At 44.8% G+C, this 9,249-nt stretch overlaps 1 pseudogene; it reads right to left on the bottom strand.

Annotated features, from left to right (window-relative positions):
• Positions 1–5,589: 5,589 nt before the first annotated feature.
• Positions 5,590–6,008, bottom strand: LOC100593713 (annotated as a pseudogene).
• Positions 6,009–9,249: the final 3,241 nt, after the last annotated feature.

The following is a 9,249-nucleotide window of genomic DNA, read 5'->3' on the forward strand; positions in this document are numbered from 1 at the left end:
TGAAGGCAGTGTGCTCTGGAGTTGTGCTTGCTCTGTGACCCCAGGCAGGTCCTTTCACTGCTCAGCCTCATTGTCATTATTTGTGCAAATAGCGGGTGCTGGGAAAAGACCTGCCTGCCCCACTGACCTTTCTCCAAAAGCCACCCCTCTGCTGTCTGATGGCAGAATCTCTGCTCTGTTTGGGCTCATTATTTCCAGTCTCAGGGCATGAATCGTAATTGGCTCAAACCAGTCGCAGCAACGTCGGCCCCTCCCTCCCGAGCCCCCTTTGCCAGCTTCCCTTGCAGCCAGCAGTGGCCACAGGACCCAATTGTATCCAATGAGGCACAGGCAAAGGGTGATATTTCCCTCACTCATAGAAGACTCTCCTGCCACCTCCCAGGCAGCAGTAAGATGAGGGTGGGGCAGCAGCCACATGGACCACATCAATAACACACACCCACCCACCAGGGAGGAAAATCAGAAACTAGACATAGTTTGGGTCCTTGATGCCACTTTGGAGCCAGGGCACCGTTTTCCTCCTGCAATTATAAAGTATTTGCAAGAATGCCTGCCCTGATTGGCAGTAGTCAAGGCACGGAAAGGGAGAGAAAGATTCTGTAGCTGTCTCATTTCAGAGCTTTGGAATGTGTGGAGCTAACAGGGATTTTGGAAAGGGACGATTCAGAACTCAGTGATCTAGCTGAATGTGGATTCCCCTGGCTCTAGTGCCTCTGCATAGAGAAAAACCTCTTATTTACCACAGGCTCCTTCAGTAAATAACAATTCATCCTGAAAGGAGCATTCAAGGCCTTCCATGGTGCAGCCATGCCCCATCCCAACCAAATGTGCCCTGTCGCCTCAAGGTCTCCTGAATATCGCATGGTGACTCCTATTTCATCTGTGCTTGAATTTTCTTCCCATCCTAGAGTCCTCCCCACATTCTTCTTTCTCTGTCTGTCTGAATTTTACCATCTGAAGTCAAGCCTCCTTCAGCAAGAGTCAAGTAACTCCAGTCAACACCACCCCTTCCTGACAGCCCAGAACGCCCTTAGCTAAGGCATCGGATCTCAGAATCACAGAAGATCCCAGAGGAGGGGGGCCCATCCAGCAGTTTAAACCTGCAAAGCATCTCATTTCTTCCTTTGCCTTTTCCTAAACCATCCATTCCTAACAAATCAATGTAAAACCACATTTGAAAGTGACAGATTGGCTGAAATTCTGTTGGAGGACATGTTGCTATCTCTCATACATGCTCCTGTTTAATTAAATATGTCATTAGTCTAAAGGTCCTGTAATAGAGGTAAGAGAATGCTGAGAGCTTCCAGTTTGTCCCATCTCTGAAAACAACTAACCTCTTTGATCTGCTTGACCAACAATGTCCCCAGGTAATTAGTGACTACTTGCCTTAAAAGGGAGTCACTGGGAGGGTCCCCTGAAACTACACAGGGGTGACTGGGTGTCCACCTAGGCGGAGAACTAGCAGATCTTTTTCATTTGGCAGCTTCTTCAAGTCCTGCTTAGCCAGGCTGGTTGGAGTTCACACTCTAAGCTCGGAAAGGGCTCAAGCTCCCCCCACCGTGGGAACTCTGGTCAGAACTCAGTGAAGCCATGCAGGGGAAGTCAGGGACTTTGCGCTGGTCCTGGCCTCTCCCCTCCCTTCCATCGTAGCCTGGATGCCATCTGTCTCATGCAGCTGCCTGGGACGGCAGACCTGGGAATGTCTTCCTCAGAAAGACAAGGCCTCTCTCTCTGAAGACCATGTAGGCACCTGGGCAAGCCCAGGACAGCTGAGGCAGGCTGGAGGCTGACCTCTCCCACTTCTTGACAGGTAGAGGGATAGGGTTTGGCGTTTCCACACCAAGGTCATTAGGACACATCAGAAGATGGGACCTCACTGTCCCTTTGTCCTCTGGAATAGCTCTTCTGAGATTCATTTCACCCACTTCCCCATTGGCTAATTCCAGTCCTCTTCTAGCTCAATAAGGCTCCTCTTGGCTTCTATCCCATGTGCCAAGGTGAAAATCTATTTCAAGGGATTGTTTTAGAAGCAGTGGGTATTGGCAGGAGTGTAATTAGTTCAACTATTGTGGAAGACGCTGTGGCAATTCCTCAAAGATCTAGAGGTAGAAACACCATTTGACCAAGCAATCCCATTACTGAGCATATACCCAAAGGAATATACATCATTCTGTTATAAAGATACATGCATGCGTATGTTCATGGCAGCACTATTCACAATAGAAAAGATGTGGAATCAACCCAATGCTCATCAATGATAGACTGAGTAAAGAAAATACGATACATGTACGCCATGGAATACTATGCAGCCATAAAAAGGAATGAGATCATGTCCTTTGCAGGGACACGGATGGAGTTGAAAACTATTATCATCCTCAGCAAACTAATGCAGGAACAGAAAACCAAACACCACGTGTTTCTCGCTTAAAAGTGGGAGCTGAATGATGAGAACACATGGACACATGGTGGGGAGGAACACACACTGAGGCCCGTCAGAGTGGGGAATGGGGGGAGGGAGAGCATCAGGAAGAATAACTAATGGACGCTGGGCTTAATACCGAGGTGAAGGGCGACCTGTGCAGGAAACACGCATGACACACATTTACCTGTGTAACAGAACTGCACATCCTGCACATGTACCCCTGAACTTAAAAGGTGAAGGAAAAAAAAGCAGTGGGTAATGGTAGGTTTGGAGGAAAGGTGGATAAAGAGGGAGACATTCTAAGTTGCCCCAGATCTGGGACCTGAAGCTTGGACCAAAAACAAGTTATCCTTTCTCTTGGTTTGAGTTCGTCTCTGCAGAACGGTTCACTACCTCTGCAAGGGCCCCAGTGGCTGCCAGAGTCCACCTAGGGACCAGAAGAAGGCTCCACATGAGACGGCTGCAGCTCTTGCAATGCCCGGCAGTGATTTGCAGAGCAGATTCAGTGCTGGACACAGAGACAGTGTGTGCGTTCTTCCATCTTCCTAGGGGAGCTTTCCACAAGTTTTCCAAGGGCCCTTTCAGCTGTGGTCTAAATTCAGGCCTTGGCACCACCCCAGGGAGGAAGCTCATTTACTCTGGCACCTAGGCACTTCCTAGTTAGTCCCAGATCCAAACGTATGGAATTGGGCTTTGCTGAGGCCCATGGTAGTATTTCTCTGCGCTGTCAGGACAGATGGAGACTGTGGTTGCCCGAGCCATTGGGGACCTCCCATTCTCCCTCCCTAGGGTTCCTCCCCTGCTGGCTTTGAGGTTTAAGGGAGTAGCCCACAAAAGAATGTTTGATGAGGGGTTCATGCTGGTCAGATCGTGGAGGATGTTACAAATACTCAAATTTTCCTTGCAGATATTTTTCCCCTCCAAAATTGGAGAAAATGCATAGCGTTCCTTGTGGGAATCTTTTCAAAAGGTATGTAAAGAATGATTTTCACAAACCAAGAAATCAAACTTTTTCTTCAGGCACAGCCAGATGAGGCCAAATATATGCCCAATGGTGGAAAACTGGATGGACTGGTTTCTATCATAACACTCTAAAAATGTACAAATTGGACAATTAATTTACTCTCATATTTGGCAGAGAAAAAGAGAGGTGGCGTTGCTAGCACCCGTTACTTTCCCAAAGCTGCTCTCAGAAATGTGATAACTACTTGGTTGCCATGCAGGTGGCCACTTGTGCTAGCGTCCAGGTTATCAACTCAAGCTTCCCTCCCCTATTTTTCCACCCAGAAAAAACAATGGGTGGTCATGGAGAAGACATGTAAGAGGCTGTCCCTCCATCAACCTTAGTGGAAAGATCTCCACATTTCACCCAAACGCTGAGCCCTGCGATCTCTCTCGGCCTGATTTCTTTCCCCAGGGAGCAGAATGCTAAGCCACACTGGCCTTGGCCCTGCTTCTAGCACTTGCTAAACCATGCGGGCAGAGGCTGTGCTGAGTGCCGTCTCAGAGGTCTGAGCTTCTGTCACGGTTTCCTTCATTCATCGCCAGATACTAACTCACTCACTTCTAAGGGATGGCAACCAGAATTTGTCTTCAAATTTAGTTGCTTTATGGAATTTTATAGACTGTTTTATCCTTATTTTTGACTTCTTGGTGTTTTTATTGACTTTGGCAGGGAGTGGGGCTGGACAAAAAGGTGTCTTGGAAGTGAGAGGCGGTGGAAACTGAGTGCTTTCTCCAGGGTGATGACAGGTCATTCTGTGTCTCCTTTCTTTCTTCCTGGCTAAGTATTTGTTGGTTATGTTTCTGTACAAGATAAAATTCCTAAAAAGAAAAATAACTCAAAGTTTAGACAGGGTTTCATTTTAATATTAAAGCATTTTGCATGTCATTTTTTAAAAAGCAGAGTCCTTATTTAATGGGAGGAATGGGCCCTCCTAGCTCCCTGCTTCCACAGCCCCGGGATAGACTTTGCAATCTATGGAGTCATCACACCACACTGTCATTACTACCCATGTCGATGTTCTCCCCACTGGACTGAGCTCCCAGGGAGGGAGAATTAGCATGCTGCATCATTTCTACCCCACAAACCAGCGCAGCGCCTCCTCCGTGCCAGGGCTCCACAGGTATTTGTTGGATGAAGAGTACACAACAAGAAAGTAAGCCAGCACCTTTTTTCTTTTTTTTTTTTCCTTTTCCAGGAGGCTACCCCAAAGGAGAGCGGAATTGAGCAAAAAAGGAATGTGCAGCCTGGGGACTTCAGGTGTGTGCTCCAGCCTGTGTCTGCCAGCCTTGGCCACTCTGCCCTAACTTCTAGTTCTGTCTTCTGGGACGTTGCTTTACAAGCTGTGCAACACAGTGAAGGAAGTCAGCCATGTCTTTATCCTCACCAGTGGTCAGTGGGTCAGTTATCCTGCCCAGCACCACCCATGCAAATGCACAAGCATTTCCTCTTTGACTGACTCACTTGGCGAAGGCGTGGGCAGAACCACACGACCCTTCCACCAAGAATTATGAAGTACATGATTGTGTTTTCATGTGAGCAAGCATTGTAAAGCCAGGAACCTTCCTCTTCCTCACATTTCAGACCACATGCATTTGTGTTTTGTTTGCTTCCTCATGCAGGAGGCAGCAATTATGGCAGGGGAGAAACAAGAGGAGTGGCAGAGGCCTTTCAGTGGGTCATCTAGAGAGGCATCTAAAGGTGCCTCTGTTCCAGAACAGTATTTGATGCATATAAAGGACATAGAAATGGCTGACACTTGTGTTTAGGTAATTAGTTTCCCTGGTGCGAACCTCAAAAATACCAGCCTGATATGTGGTGAAATCTTGGTCAACCTCTTTGCTAATGCTGGAACTGCCTCTTGCACAGAGATTCTTAACTCAGGGGTCCACAAACGTGAATAGAAGAATTTTATCATGTTTTTTCCTTCCAACTAACTTCTGACTGCAATTTAGCATTTTCTTTAATTCTGAATGTAAGCAACAATTGCCAGTATTAGCACTATCTGTGACATCACCCATACAAACCACAGGTTTTTCTTTCTTTCCTTTCTTTTCTTTCTTTCTTTCTTTCCTCCCTCTTTCTCTTCCTTCCTTTCTTTCTTCTTTCTTCTTTCCTCCTTTCTTCCTTTCCTTCTTTCTCTCTTTCTTTCTTTTCAATTCAAACAATCCTACAGCATTTATTGTCATCTTGTAATGATAAAAGGGTAATCAAAACAATGGGAATAAATGTTCATATCAGATAAAGGATATCTAAAAAACAAAGTGTATCTTTCTCAACAATTTCTCACTTAATTGATCATCTCAAGTTGGAGACACTTTGTAGCAGAGTAATAGTATCTCCTTTTAGCATGATCCGACCCAGTTGTTTCCTTGACTTTGTTTTAGAATGAATCTCTTCTGCATCATCTAATACAAGGTTCTTACACTCATCAAAACCAATGATAAAGCTTCCTGTCCACAGATTCACTTGCTCATAGACCCACACCTGAATCCAGGGTCTATTTTGTAAGTATCTGAAGATGAGGTTGATGGGCTGCACCATAACCTTCTGCACTTTCTGGCCCTGGCCGTGGTACACCATGGTGGAATCCCACAGAAAGCACACTGACCCACACGCTACCTCAGCCAGCAACTTCTGGAATAAAGAACCGAAAATGGGCTGGGCATGGTGGCTCACACCTGTAATCTCAGCACTATAGGAGGCCGAGGCAGGCAGATGGCTTGAGGCCAGGGGTTCGAGACCTGCCTGGCCAACATGGCAAAACCCCCTCTCTACTAAAATACAAAAAATAGCTGGTTGTGATGGTTCATGCCTGTAATCCCAGCTACACAGCTACTTGAGAGGCTGAGATGGGAGGATAGTTTGAACCCAGGAGGCAGAGTCTGCAGTGAGCTGAGATCATGCCATGGCACTCCAACCTGAGCAACAGAGTGAGACTCTGTCTCAAAAATAAATAAATAAACCAGAAGCGGAAGTGTTCAAAACACTGAAATTTTCATATCATTTCAGAGTGGCTACAGATAGCTCACGATGTTATTTGTACTTATCACTACTTAGAAATGATGTAGCTATTGAACCCACTGCTAGATCTTGGTTTTTAGCGTGGTAATAAAGAAGCACTTGTGTATTACAGTTCTCCAGAGGGGGTAAAAAAATCTGTGTGTATATATACATATATATATATGTGTGTGTATATATATGTATATATACGTATATATATGTATATATACATATATACATATATGTGTGTATATATATACGTATACATATGTGCATATATACAACATACGTATAATATATACATATATATGCATATATGCATATATACACACATATTTTATATATATAAAATTTTATGTTATATATAATTATATTACCTATAATATACTTATATTTTATATTTTATATGCATGTGTGCATATATAATATATACAATGTAAACATATTAATTATATGATTATGTTATATATTATATAATTTTATTATATATTATATTATATAATAATTAATATAACATTTATATATTATATAACATATAATATAACATATATAATATATATTATATAACATATAATATTACTATAAATATAATATATATGTGTATATATATATACCTGCCCTATCCTGCTTATGTAAAGCAACATCCCAGAAGGCAGAACTAGAAGTTAGGGCAGAGTGGCCAAGGCTGGCAGGCACAGGCTGGAGCACAGACCTAAAGCCCCCAGGCTACACATTCCTTTTTTGTTCAGTTCCACTCTCCTTTGGGGTAGCCTCCTGAAAAAGGAAAAAAAAAAAAGGTGCTGGCGTTAACTTTCTTGTTGTGTACTCTTCATCCAACAAATACCTGTGGAGCCCTGGCACGGAGGAGGCGCTGCGCTGGTTGGTGGGGTAGAAATGATGCAGCATGCCCATTCTCGCTCCCTGGGAGCTCAGTCCAGGGAGGAGAACATTGACGTGGGCAGTAATGACAGCGTGGTGTGATGACTCCACAGGCGGCGAAGTCTATCCCGGGGCTGTGGAAGCAGGGAGCTAGGAGGGCCCATTCCTCCCATTAAATAAGGACTCCACTTAAAAAAAAACACGCAAAATGCTTTAATATTAAAATGAAACCCTGTCTAAACTTTAGGCTACTTTCCTTTTCAGGAATTTTATCCTATACACATATATATGTGCGTGTGTATTTGTGTTTGTGTGTGTCTGTGTCTGTATATAAAAAATAAGGTATTGTCTATCAGAATCGTGGAGGTCAAGAAGTCCCACAACCTGCCATCTTCAAGCTAGAGACTTGGGGAGCCTGGTGGTACAGTTCTGAGAACCAGGGGACCAATGCTATAAGTTTCCACTGAAGGGTGAAGACGAATGTCAGTGCTAAACAGTCAGGCACAGCGAGCAAATTCCCCTTTCCTCCAGCTTTTTGTTGTATTCAGTCCCTCAATAGATTGGCTGATGCCCATCCACAATGCTTTACTGAGGATACCATTCAATTCTAACCTCATCTGGAAACACCCTCACAGACATACCCAGAAATCATGTTTAGCCAGCTCTCTGGGCTCCCCATGATGCCATAAAGTTCACACACAGAATTAATCATCAAACTATATCACAAATTTGGTTTTGCTTTTTGTTTGTTTTGTTTTGTTTTGTTTTTTTGAGACAGGGTCTCTCAGTCTGCCACCCAGGCTGGAGTGCAGTGGCATAATCATAGCTCACTGCAGCCTCAAACTTCTGGGCTGAAGTGATCCTACCGTCTCAGCCTCCCAAGCAGCTAGGACTATATGTGTGCACACCATGCCTGGCTAATTTTTTAAAAAAATTTGTAGAGACGAGGTCTTGCAATGTTGTCGAGGACGGTCTTGAACTCCTGGCCTCAAGTGATCCTCCTGCCATGGCTTCCCAAAGTGCTGAGATAACAGGCGTGAGCCAAAGCAACTGGCCACAAATTTGTTTTTTTAAAAAAATATATTACTTTGTTTTGATTTCATTGGTTTCTTTGTAATTCTATGTATTTTAGATTATGCATATTAAAAACATTATTTTGAGAAAAGATACACAGGCTTCATCAGACAAAGAAGCTCATGGCACCAAAAAAATCTTAAGAACCCCCATGGAGAACAGCTTTGCCATGTGGCCCCCCAGCCCTTGTTTGGCCACTTCCTTGGTGGAAACAAATCCTTCTCAAAATCGTATATTCTATTTTATATTCTTTAAATACATTGAAGGGAAGAAGGGGTGAGCTGGCTACCAATTTATGGCCCCTCTGCTCTAAATGGACTGTTTGTCGCTTACCCACCCTGAAGCCGAGCACTGTGAGTTTCTCCTTTGCGTGTGCATAAGGCACTGGGGGGACCAATGGAGGAGAAAGGGGCTTCTCTTCCTAGCACCCAGCACGCTTCCTTTCCTTTCTCATCGCTCCTCCTGCGTGGCTACCAGTGATATAGGAGGGGGGCATCCACCGGTATTCCCCCAACCAAGCTTCAGTGGCACCCTACAGTTCTTAGTTCCATGTTGCCCTTTCCTGCCCACCAGCCACAGCCCACAGGCACCAGCAGGAGGCTTTAGGAAGCTTCCTCTGCCAGATCAGCCCTGTGGCTTGGACCAATTCTGACCTGGGCCAGTTCAGGAAACTAATGTATCATCCATCAGGTAGCAGCCACACCTTCCCAGTGAGGCCTGACTAGCAGTTTTGGGGAAGGAGGCTTCTGCAGTTGTTTTGTAGGGCTGGTGTAACAAAGTACCACGGACTGGGTGGCTTAAACAACAAAAATGCATTGTCTTCCCATTCTGGAGGCCGCATAACTAAGGAGGAGGTATGGGCAGCGTT

This window comes from Nomascus leucogenys, chromosome 3 (genome assembly GCF_006542625.1).
Source record: "Nomascus leucogenys isolate Asia chromosome 3, Asia_NLE_v1, whole genome shotgun sequence".
Classification (NCBI taxonomy): Eukaryota; Metazoa; Chordata; class Mammalia; order Primates; family Hylobatidae; genus Nomascus; species Nomascus leucogenys.